Consider the following 12,732-nt stretch of genomic DNA (forward strand, 5'->3'; position numbering starts at 1 on the left):
CGGGTAGACTTAGGACTTTATCATGTAATATTTGAATTATTTGGACTCATTTTTTGTCACAATCCAAATTTCCTATAGGCCGTGATGACGCCCAACGTCGCCGCTAGGCAAGCCAACGATGAACTAACCATGTATTTATTCTTTTAACATTTTAGAAATAGTTGATTTTTAATTATTAAATAAGTAAGAGGTGAGAAATTTAATAAAATGAAGCGTGAACGATTTTACAAACAGGTATAGTGAAATAAAATACTCAAAATCATCAAGTGTCTACTAGCAAAAATTTCAAGACATGGTGTCACAAGTGTATGAGCTACTAGTAGAATATACAAAACTATAAACTATTGTTCCAGTGGAGTAGACAGAAAATAAAAGCAAAAGAGAGACTCCAGGTGTTGCAGGATGGACTCGGAAAACAGCTCACCACGAAGTCTCGAAGTATCAAGGGTGTGCGCCGGGATAACTACTAGATGCGCCTGCTCATAACCTGCACGATTAGTGCAGAAGTGTAGCGTGATTATATAAACAACATGTTCCCAGTAAGTGTCTAGTATAACCTTGAAGAAGTAGTGACAAGGGGTCGACATCGACACTTACTATGGGCTAACGAGAAAATACAGAAATTCTAAATAAGCATTGATCATAAAAATAATAAATACAACTCAGTAACAAGCAATGAATAATAATTCTTCCACTAATAATCAATTCCAAGTCAATTTCTGTCATTAAGTAATTATAATCGCTCAAGACATAAAATAATATCAAATATAATTAGACTCCGAGTATTATCACGCACGATTTATGCCGAGGTCGTACAGCCCGATCCAGAAAATATACCGTGTGCACTACCGAGGGTCGAACGGCACGAACCATAGATGCATCTATTAACCTGCCGAGGCGAATGGCCCGCTCCCATGAGAGTAAAGGAAATTTACCTCGCTCGCGGAAATACTTGCGACGCGAGTAAACATGGATTTATCAGAGTTATTATAAAATTCTTCAATTCTTCCCAAATATAAGAAATCCGAGCTGGTGACTTTAAATCTTAATATCCTTAATCCTAGCTCTATTTAAGACAATTAACATGAAAAATCAACATAACAGTACAAACAAAGCATGATGTAAATCTAAGACTACTCGGACATCACATGGAATTTAGTTACGCACGGACTCTCATCACCTAGTGCGTGCGTAGCTCCCCACACAAGTAGTTCACAACAAATACACCTAAGGGGATGAGTTCTCTCTTACAAGATTAAGAAAGAGACTTACCTCATTCTCAAGCTCATTTTCGAACCATAAATATGCTTTAAATCCTCAACTCGGTGCCAAACGACCCGAAAACTAGTCAAATGTTATATAAATTAATCAATACATGTTCAAAAGTTCGCAATTTAACTATTAAAGTAATTACCAATCAAAATTGGAATATTCCTAAAATTTACCCCATGGCTCACTTACTCGGATTTTGAAATTTTTTGCAGATAAATGTTATCCATAACCTCATGAACTCAAATATATAATTTTTCGTTCAAACTCACAACCATTTTCATGGTTAAATCCCATTTTTATCAAAATCTAGGTTTGTTCATATAACCCCGTAATTTTCATAATTTTACATGTTAAAAACCACCCATAATCTATGTATTTAACTTAGCTTGGATAGAAATTACTTACCTCAAATAGCTAGTGAAAACCCCTCTCTAAGAAGCTCCAAAAACGCCCAAGAAGTGAGAGAAATGGGTCAAAAATGGCCTAAGTCCCGTAATAAATGAACCTTTCTGCCTCCGGGGCTTCCGCTTCTGCGGCTCTATGGCCGCATCTGCGGAAAAAGCCTCTCAGATGCAGCTCCCCCTCTGAAGGCCTCTTTCGCTTCTGCGGGACCGCTGCTGCGACGTGTGTGTCGTACCTACGACTTTGACCGCTTCTGCAGTAGCTTCCTTCGCAGGTGCGCGCCCTCACCCGCTTCTACGGTTTCTGGGCTGCCTACGCCGGGCCACTTCTGCGGCTGCTGGCTCGCTTCTGCGAGCTCGCACCTGTGTCTGAATGGCATCCGGGACCCCTGAGGCCTCGTCCAAACATACCAACAAGTTTGTAAACATAAAATGGACTTGCTCGCACCCTCGGAATGCGCAAAACAACATTAAAACTAGTAATCGCAACCCAAAACCAATAGGATTAACTTATGAACTGCAAATTCTTCCAGCTTACTCCGAACGCGCCGATTCATACTTAAACTACTCGGAATGATACCAAATTTTGCGTGCAAGTCTTAAATCACCATACGGAACTATTTTCAGGCTCGGAATCACAAACGGACCTTGATAACACCAAAACCTATTCCAAACCAAATTTAAAGAACTTTTAAACTTTCAATGCGCCAGCTTTCAACTTTATGCGTTGAAACTCTCCCGGGTCATCCAAAACCCGATCCGAACATACGCTCAAGTCCAAAATCATCATACGAACCTATTGGGACCGTCAAATCCTGGTTCCAAAGTCATTTACTAAAAATATTGACCAAAGTCAAACTTAGCCCTTTAAAGCAAACTAAGGAACTAAGTGTTTCGATTTCAACCTGAACCCTTCTAAATCCTGAACTAACCATCCCCACGAGTCATAAAATAACAAAATCACATATGGGAGTCTTATTTAGGAGAACGGAGATCTAGGAAGCGAAACGACTGGTCGGGTTATTACATTTTTGCTAGCTTAATTAATTGAAATTACAATTGAAATTGATTTAGAAACATATATATACTAGACCGAGCTTTATCAACTTGAGTTGTTGCTAAGATATTTGATAAACTTAAAGGGGTATATTCACTATTATGCACATATATATGTGTTGTAAGCATGTGCCTCGTGATTCGATAAGTTTCTTCCTTTCTTGTGGAGCGGGTCGAACGCCTTAGCAGTATAATAGATGCATCTATGGTTCGTGGACTTAGGAAGAATCCTATACCTTGGAGCCAAGAACAAACACAGTCTGTTATCCAAGTAAAAAAACTGGTCCAAAACCTTCCTTGCTTAGGAATTCCTAACCTAGAAGCTTCTATGATAGTTGAAACAGATGCTTCAGATATTGGTTACGGAGGTATCCTAAAACAAAAGATTTCCATTGAGTCTTCTGAACAGTTGGTTCGTTTTACTTCAGGAATCTGGAATTCCGCCCAGAAAAACTATTCTACTGTTAAGAAAGAAGTTTTGTCTATAGTGCTATGTATCACTAAATTTCAAGACGATCTTATTAACAAAGAATTCTTGGTTAGAGTAGATTGTAAATCTGCTAAAGAGATTTTACAAAAAGATGTTAAAAATATAGTTACTAAAATAGCTAATCTTCAAAATACTTTTGAACAAGAAATATGCTCTGATTTTCCTAACGCTTTTTGGGAAAGAAAAAAGCATTTAGTCGAACTTCCATATATTGAAGGATTCAATGAACATGTTATCTCTACCAAAGCAAGACCTATTCAGATGAATCATCAAATGATGGAAATTTGCAAAAATGAGATTTCAAATCTCCTCAAGAATAACATTATTCATCCCTCTAAATCCCCTTGGAGTTGCTCTGCATTTTATGTTAACAAAAGTGCAGAGAAAGAGAGAGGTGCCCCTCGATTAGTTATAAACTATAAACCATTGAATGTTGTCCTTAAATGGATTAGATATCCTATCCCCAACAAAAGGGATCTTTTGAAAAGAACTTACAAAGCCAACGTTTATAGTAAGTTCGATATGAAGTCTGGTTTCTGGCAAATTCAAGTAGCCGAGAAAGACAGATACAAAACGGCTTTTAATGTTCCTTTCGGTCAATACGAATGGAATGTGATTCCATTTGGGCTCAAGAATTAAAAAACTTAAAGTCAGTATAAGAAAAGCCCTTTAAAAACTTACAATAGTTTTATTGATTGAACATTATGAAAATTGCAACGGAAAATAAGATTTCAAATCTCCTCAAGAATAACATTATTCGTCCCTCTAAATACCCTTGGAGTTGCTCTGCATTTTATGTTAACAAGAGTGCAGAGAAAGAGAGAGGTGCCCCTCGATTAGTTATAAACTATAAACTATTGAATGTTGTCCTTAAATAGATTAGATATCCTATCCCAAAAGAGATCTTTTGAAAAGAACTTACAAAGCCAACGTTTATAGTAAGTTCGATATGAAGTCTGGTTTCTGGCAAATTCAAGTAGCCGAGAAAGACAGATACAAAACGGCTTTTAATGTTCCTTTCGGTCAATACGAATGGAATGTGATGCCATTTGGGCTCAAGAATGCCCCATCCGAGTTTCAGAATATCATGAACTCCATCTTTAATGATTACAGTTATATGTCTATAGTTTATATAGATGATGTTCTTATATTTTCTGATAACATAGATTCTCACTTTAAGCATCTCAACACCTTCCTGAAAGTTGTTAAGAGAAACGGTTTGGTAGTTAGTGCCCAAAAGATCAAACTCTTCCAAACAACTATCAGATTCTTAGGTCACGATCTTTACCAAGGATCTTATAAGCCTACTTGGTATCAGAGCCATGTTGGCAGTATGCGTACTTAGTATGAGCAGCTAAGTACATATACTGTCTAGGGCATGGCAAAATTACTTTCAATTATGGTATTATTTAAACTATATCTATGTATATCTAGTATACAGTTTTTTATATCTCTGGTTTTAATTAGCTTCAAAGTTCCTGTATGAGGTAGTTATTTTCTCTATAAGTATGAAGTCACCGATTAATATCCGGTTCAGACGTTGGCAAGCCTGAATGAGATAGGTCGCTGTTGCCGAGGTAGGCGTTTAGACCTTGCTAGGTGTTCCCGTCGCTAAGATGACTTTAGAGAAAAGGATGTAAAACCAAGAAGACCTTACTGAGAAGCCATTAGATCTAAGAGATTAAGGTATTGTATCTTGCTATACATATTTACTGTTTACTTATACGTATTGATTAGTTATTTTGGCCCTATAAGCCCCTAAGACAGTATTTTCTTATCATGAATTCAAACCAGCATGTTTTGAATAATGTTAATCTATATTCTGCAGCAACTAAGATTGCTAAATTAGAAACTGATTTACAAAATTGGAACATCCCCAATGAACCTTTTAAAAGGATTTATGAATTAGGAAGTTTCAGTTTCATTAAGAAACATAACATTAAGACCTGTGAGTCCACTTAATTCCTTAGAAATTATTAAACTACTTTCTGAGCAAGATTTGAATAGATATAGACGTCAATTCAACTACTTGCATATTGGCTTAGTACAAGTTGCTGTCAAACCTCTCTTCAGAAAAGGTTTAGACATACCCATCTGCGTCCTTCTAAGAGATGCTCGTCTCCTGAACTTTGACGACTCTCTCTTAGAAGTTCTTCAAAGTAACCTAGCCAATGGCCCGGTATACTTTAACTGCTATCCTAATTTCTCGGTAGATATCAATGACCCTAACGTCATGGATACTTTGACTTTGAACGTCAAAACCAAGAACATGAATAGCAAAATTAATACTCGTGAAATAGCTATCATTCACAGAGTCTATAACAGCTACATGGACACTAGTCTTGCACCTAGAGCTCGAGTTGAAAGTGTCAAGGGAGTCACCATGCTTATGGAAGCAAATACTGACCATAGCACGGTATTTGTTCCCAGACTCCTTAATTGGAATGATATACTCACAAGTGATGAATGGCACTTCGATGCCATAACTCAACCTTCCACTTCGAATATTGAAAGATCTCAAATTGAACAGGTAATTCAATTTCCTGATGGATCTATTGATCTATAATTCCTAGGATCAAGTTCTAATCTCTCGAGCAGAACTAGTTCCTGTAGAAGAAAGACTTTTGTTCCTTCCGTACCTTCTTCTTCTAAACCTCCGGAGGAAGACGTAACTGAAAACGTCGCAACTTCCGTTCCAACTACTGGTAACAACAAAGGGAAAGTTACGGGAGTAGGTTTCTCCCATACAGCCCCAAAAGTTTATTACCAAGATCATCCCGCTAGTCCAATCCCTACCGATATGTATCCTCCTCAGGAAGAAGTCCCTGAATATATCAAAATGATCAGATCTAGTGATCCATATATCCTAGATCAGAAGAAGATCGACCAACAATGGTCTCATCCTGATAATGTACCTAAAAGAAAGTGGTATGTTGCTACTTATTCTCTTGAACAGAGAAAAGACTTCAGAGATTGCTGGATATCAGACATGAAAAGAATGAGATGCGAAATCGATTTCTTTAAATGGTTTGAAATATCTGAAAAATATGAACATCAGAAGGACTGCCTGCAAGTCCTTATTAACAAATGGTATACAGCCAACAACAAGGTTGTTGAATCTGTCACTCCTCCTCTAGAAGGAATAAAAATCCCAGTTTCAAATGTTATTGTCTCTGCTTCCCCTTTTAAAATCAAAAGTGAGAAGCCAACTAATATAGTTGCTTATTCTGATCTTGATCAAGTTATTGAACAAAACAATTACTCGAATCAACTCCTTCATGTCATTTCTAGACAAATAGAAGACTCCAAAGAAAAGTCTTTATTCAGTGAAAAGCCAACCTTTTCACAACCCAGTTCTAGTCAGAACATTGAATCAAACCCAGGATTAACTTATGAACTACAAATTCTTCCAGCTTACTCCGAACGTGCCGATTCAGACATAAACTACTCGGAATGACACCAAATTTTGCGTGCAAGTCTTAAATCATCATACGGAACTATTTTCAGGTATCACAAACAGACCTTGATAACACCAAAAACTATTCTAAACCAAATTTAAAGAACTTTTAAACTTTCAATGCGCCAATTTTCAACTTTATGCGTTGAAACTCTCCCGGGTCATCCAAAACCCGATCCGAACATACGCTCAAGTTCAAAATCATCATACGAACCTATTGGGACCGTCAAATCCTGGTTCCAAAGTCATTTACCAAAAATATTGACCAAAGTCAAACTTAGCCCTTTAAAGCAAACTAGGGAACTAAGTGTTCCGATTTCAACCCGAACCCTTCTAAATCCCGAACTAACCATCCCCACGAGGCATAAAATAACAAAATCACATATGGGAGTCTTATTTAGGAGAACGGAGATCTAGGAAGCGAAACGACTGGTCGGGTCATTACATTTTTGCTAGCTTAATTAATTGAAATTACAATTGAAATTGATTTAGAAACATATATATACTAGGCCGAGCTTTATCAACTTGAGTTGTTGCCAATATATTTGATAAACTTAAAGGGTTATATTCACTATTATGCACCTGTATATGTGTTGTAAGCATGTGCCTCGTGATTCGATAAGTTTCTTCCTTTCTTGTGGAGCGGGTCGAACGCCTCAGCAGTATAATAGATGCATCTATGGTTCATGCCGCTCGACCCTCGGCAGTGTACACATTATTCTGGATCGGGTCGTACGACCTTAGTATAATCGTGCATTATATCGCTAGCAATCCGAATATTCACGAGATTATCCTTCTATTGATGCCTCTCTTTTCATATGGTATTCCTTATTCATTTGATATTGGCACTTGATATTTTCCGAGCTGTTGAGATAGAATACGAGATTGAGAAATTTATATCGTTAAATGAAATTTTGAAAGATTATGTTGGTTATCATTTTATCCCACTATTACTGTTGTGCTTCATATCTGTTTAGGATTTAGCATACTGCTTTATTAAACCTCTAGTAAGTGTCGATATCGGCCCCTCGTCACTACTTCTCCGGGGTTAGGCTAGACACTTACTGGGTACGCATTAATTTTCGTACTCATGCTACACCTCTGCACTAAATGTGCAGGATTTGACAGGTCCATTTGGTGGCACCGGATTTTGGGGATATTCTAGTTGATGCTTACGGATTTGCATATTATTATCACTTTTTATTTTATGCAATACTAATTATGTATGTACCCCGTGAATTTGAAAGGTATAAATTTTCTTACTTAATAAAAGTTTATGATTTCGAAAGAAATAAAAATGAACAATTTACGTGATAGTTCACTGTTGGCTTGCCTAACGGCGACATTGGGCGCCATCACGTCCTATAGTGAATTTTGGGTAGTGACATTTCTCTACTTGTTCAACTACGTGATTATTGTGGTTGATTGAAGGGCCCTCAATTGACTATGCCTATTTAGTGTGTATTGCTTAGAAAAGGGTACATATTTAGGTAGTTGTTGAACAACATCACTCCTAACATATATGAGGGATCAGTACGGAGGGTTTAAAGGTCGGATTAAGAATAACAAAATATTGGTGTGAACTTAGTGAGCAGTGAACTAATGTCACGTAGCATAGTTCGGAAGAATAGGTCTAGTTTATTATTGTAGTTGCTCGTAAGAGAATTACGATACCTAAAGTGCTCACAATCGGTAGAGAATATCTAGGCGAATTTATAGGAGATGTAGCGGTGTGGATTCCGATAAGAGGGGAAATCGTAACCCTAGACCTTTCCAATCTTGTCTACAACATTTGCTTTGTTAGTAATAAAATTACAGCTTTTTAATTACCTTGCTTTTAGTTAGTAAACACTCAACTCATTATTCAATATTTCTGGAAGTTGATTACTTGAATTCTTGCGGAACTAGCAGTTGTGGTTAGTAGGTTAATTCCATGTGGGATTCGACTCCGGACTTGTAAACCGGATTATATTTGCAACGACCGCTTAGTCATTTTTATAAGGCATAGTTGGGCGTGATCATTTTTCAAGATGGACTTTTTTAATTTGGTAGTACTCTTGACAAAAGTCGATTTGCAGTTGGTTATATTTTTCGCTCTCAAATACCTTCTAGACGTAGATGTTTAAGATGCATTTGATCTTATAAAATACCCTTTAGAAAAATTCGTCAAGAAGTTGCAACTAGATGGAATTCAGTATATGATATGTTTTTTGTTGTTTATTGAATATCGATTACATATTACGAACATATTTAATGCACATGTTTATTCTATACATGATATGATAATAGATGATGATTGGGATATCGCTTTTCATCTTATTCAATTTTTAAATTTTTTTTATGCTACTAATGAACTTTTTTGGCGTATATAATTCAACTATTTCTAGCATGTTAATTTATATAGCAGGAATTTTGATGTTGTTTTTTGAATATAAACAAAATAATAATAATATATAGAGACTACCATTTTTTCAGAGATTGGATTAAAGCGAAGAAACAAAATTTTGGCATTCCAGAAATAATTCAAGAAGATGACGATGCATATAATAAAATACTATCTACCAGAGACGACGGGAATATAGAAAATCAAGCGCTACCAAATCTAAGCGAAGAACTATGAAAAATTATTGAAAATTATGTAAATCGTTCAAATTAAATATGTAATTTTATTTTTACAAGTATTGAAATACACGTAAATACTTGTAACTCGTATTAGAAATCTAATATTTATATTGCATTAAATAAAATAAAAGGCACTTTATAGCCTTAAGTTTTTCATCTCTTAAGGTTTGTGTGTAGTAAAATATAATAATTTATTAAATTTTAATTTAAAAATATCCTTAAGTACCCTTACCGCCCATTACCCCTTATAACTGGTAGTAGTACAGGTACGATACCCACAAAAAACTCCTTACCTCATACCCTTAATTTCCCTTAACTCTAGTCCCCTTTAGGAACCCGCTTCCCTTACCGGTATTGCCCCTTACCCAGTCATTAAGTACCTAGAACCCCCTACCCCCATAGACAGCCTCAGTTGGATCTTATTTGATTTTTGATTCCACGTGTAGAAATGGTGGAGTGCCACTTGTACACCAACATGCCAAGTCATGAGTCCATTATTTTAGGAGTAGTTTTGTTAAGCTAGAAAATAATTATTTGGGATCGTTTTGAGCTCTAGCGCGTCGTTCGGCGGTGTGAGGCCTTGAATAGTTTTACTTCATATTTTATGACTTGTACGTGTGGTCGGAATTGAATGTCGGAAGATCTGAGTCGTTTCGGAAGAAAAATTCTCAATTCGGAAGTTTTAAGTTAGGAATGTTGACCAAGGTTTGACTTTTGAGTAAATGACCTTGGAATCAAGATTTGAAGGTTCCGATAGGTTCGTATGATGATTTCAGACTTGGGCGTACGTTCAGGTTGAGTATCGGGCGGTCCGGGAGCATTTCAGCGCTTATTTTGGAAAGTTGGTATTTTGAAAGTTTATGAATTTCTTAAGTTTGATTTGAAGTGGATTTTGGTGTTATCTATGTCCGTTTAGGGTTTTGAGCCTTGAAATAGGTTCTTATTGTGATTTATGACTTGTGCGTAAAGTTTGGCGTCATTCCGGAATGTTAAAGTATGATTCATACACGTTCGTCGAAGTTTGGAAGTTTGAAAGTTGAAAGAAGGATTTTGATTCTGATTCATGATTTTGTTGTTATTCGTGGTGTTTCAAGCCTTTGGATAAGTTTGGATAAGGTATTGGGATTTGTTGGTGTGATCGGGCAGGGTCCCGGGGGCCTCGGGTGAGTTTCGGATAATTTCGGATCAATTCTCCTTGTTTTGTCACTACTGGTTTCTGGTGTGGTTGGTGTGCATCGCGATCGCAAGTAAAGATGCGATCGCAAAGGGTTAGCTGGGCTGGTGGAGGTTTTGTTCATCGTGATTGCGTAAAAAAAAGAAAGCGATCGCGAAGCTGGAGCGGTTGTTTCTTCATGTTCGCGTCGGCTGAGTTGCGAACGTAGTGAGTTGAAGAGGCAGGCATGTTTAGGGGAGTTGTGTTATGTGATCGCGGAAGGACTCATGCGATCACGTAGGGAAATTTCTGAGGCTGGGGGTGTATTGCCTTCGCGTTCGCATGGTTTGACCCGTGTTCGCGTAGGCTTGTTTGGTTAAGCTTCGCGATCGCGAACAGTTTATCGCGTTCGCGTAAGAGAATTTCTGGGAAAGGTCTGTTTGGCCTCTGCGGTCGCGAGGTCTTTTCCGCGATCGTGTAGAAGGGAGGCCTGGGCAGAATATAAGTTAGCAAAAACGGGATTTGCTCATTTCATCTCATTTTTCTCTCTTTGAGCCGACCTTGGGGTGATTTTGGAGAGCTATTTCACCTATCTCTTGGGGGTAAGTGTTCTAAACCACTTTTGATTATATTTCATGAACACATGAAATTTTAACATGAAAAGTTGTGAAAAATTTGGAATTCTGAAGAAAGACCTAGAATTGTCATTTTTAGATTTTTACCACAAAGTTGGACATGGAATTTGGAATAAATTATATATTTGAGTTTGTAATGTTATGAGTAATGTTTATCTTCGAAAAGTTTCGGAATCCGGGCACGTAGGCCCGAGGGTTGAATTTGTTGACTTTTCGAGCGAAGTTGGGAAGTGTTATAAATTAATTAATTATGATGTTGGAGTGTATTTTTATTAGTTTTCATGATTGTTTGACTAGTTTCGGATCGATGAGCATTTGGTTTTAGGTTCTAGAGAGGTGTTGGAGCCGGTTATGCAATTTTGGAGCGAGGTAAGTCTCCTGTCTAACCATGTGAGGGGGAATTTACCTCGTAGGTGTTGTTCTTGTTGTATGCTACATGTTGTGGGAGTTGCGCATGTACGAGGTGACGAGTGTCCGTGCGTATGCTAGAATTCCTGATTGTGTCCGGGTAGACTGAGTTTCACACCATGCTTTAATTGTGCCCTTTGAGTTATCCTTGCCTGTATAAGTCCTTTATTTCGCGTTGTGAACTGAGACTAGGCTTGCGTAGAGTGATAGACTCGCTATTGTAGAGATTTGACGAGCTACTTGATTAGTTGCGGAATAGTTGTGCTTCCTTTACGAATTTCTTTCGCGTTCTGCGTTTTCACCGAAAAGCTTCTTTAAACTTTATAACTTACTCGTATATTCATGAGTGGGGTCAGGGACCCGTTAAAGTATCATATTCTTATTGGATCGGGCCATTTGCCTCGGCAGTATGACAACACTACTCTTATGGGAGCGGGATGTTCGCCTCGACAGTATAATAGATGCATCTATAATTCGTGTCGTTCGACCCTCGGCAACGTACACATTATTATGGGATCGGGTCGTTCACCTCAACATTTCTATAAAAACTCTTATGGGATCAGGTCATTCGCTTCTGCAGCTTTATGAAACACTCTAATGGGAACGGGCCGTTCGCCTCGGCAACGCCATGCGTAATATTTGACAAGAAGCCATCGTATCCGTGAGGTTTCCTGATTTGAGTTGTGACGATCTATCTGGTGGGGACCATTTTACATATATACTTCGGTTGAGGAGGTGACCGATAACTGAGAGCTTGTATTTACTGTTACAGAGGGGGATCGTATCACGTACCTATATCTGTTTACACTATTTATTTACTTTTACCATGCCTCATACTTATTTACCTTCTATTGCACTTGATATATTGGACAACCAATAAGTGTCGATATCGACCTTTCGTCACTACTTCTCCGGGATTAGACTAGATACTTACTAGGTACGCGTTGATTTACGTACCCATGCTACACTTCTGCACTTATTGTGCATATACATATATATGCGTGGGGGGGAGGTCTTTTGGGCGCAGAGGCGCGGCTATTGCGAGGGCTTTATGGTGAGCTGCATTCCAGGTTACGATCCGCAACATACAGAGTCTCTATCAGAGTTACTTACATTCTCCTGTCTAACTTGTATTCCAGACAGATTTTGTATTTTATTATATTTCTTAGTAGATACCCATGCACTTGTGACACCGAGTTTTGGGGGTTCCCTGTGGATGTTCATTATTGTAGTCACAT

This window comes from Nicotiana tabacum, chromosome 23, assembly GCF_000715075.1.
Source record: "Nicotiana tabacum cultivar K326 chromosome 23, ASM71507v2, whole genome shotgun sequence".
Taxonomy (NCBI): domain Eukaryota; kingdom Viridiplantae; phylum Streptophyta; class Magnoliopsida; order Solanales; family Solanaceae; genus Nicotiana; species Nicotiana tabacum.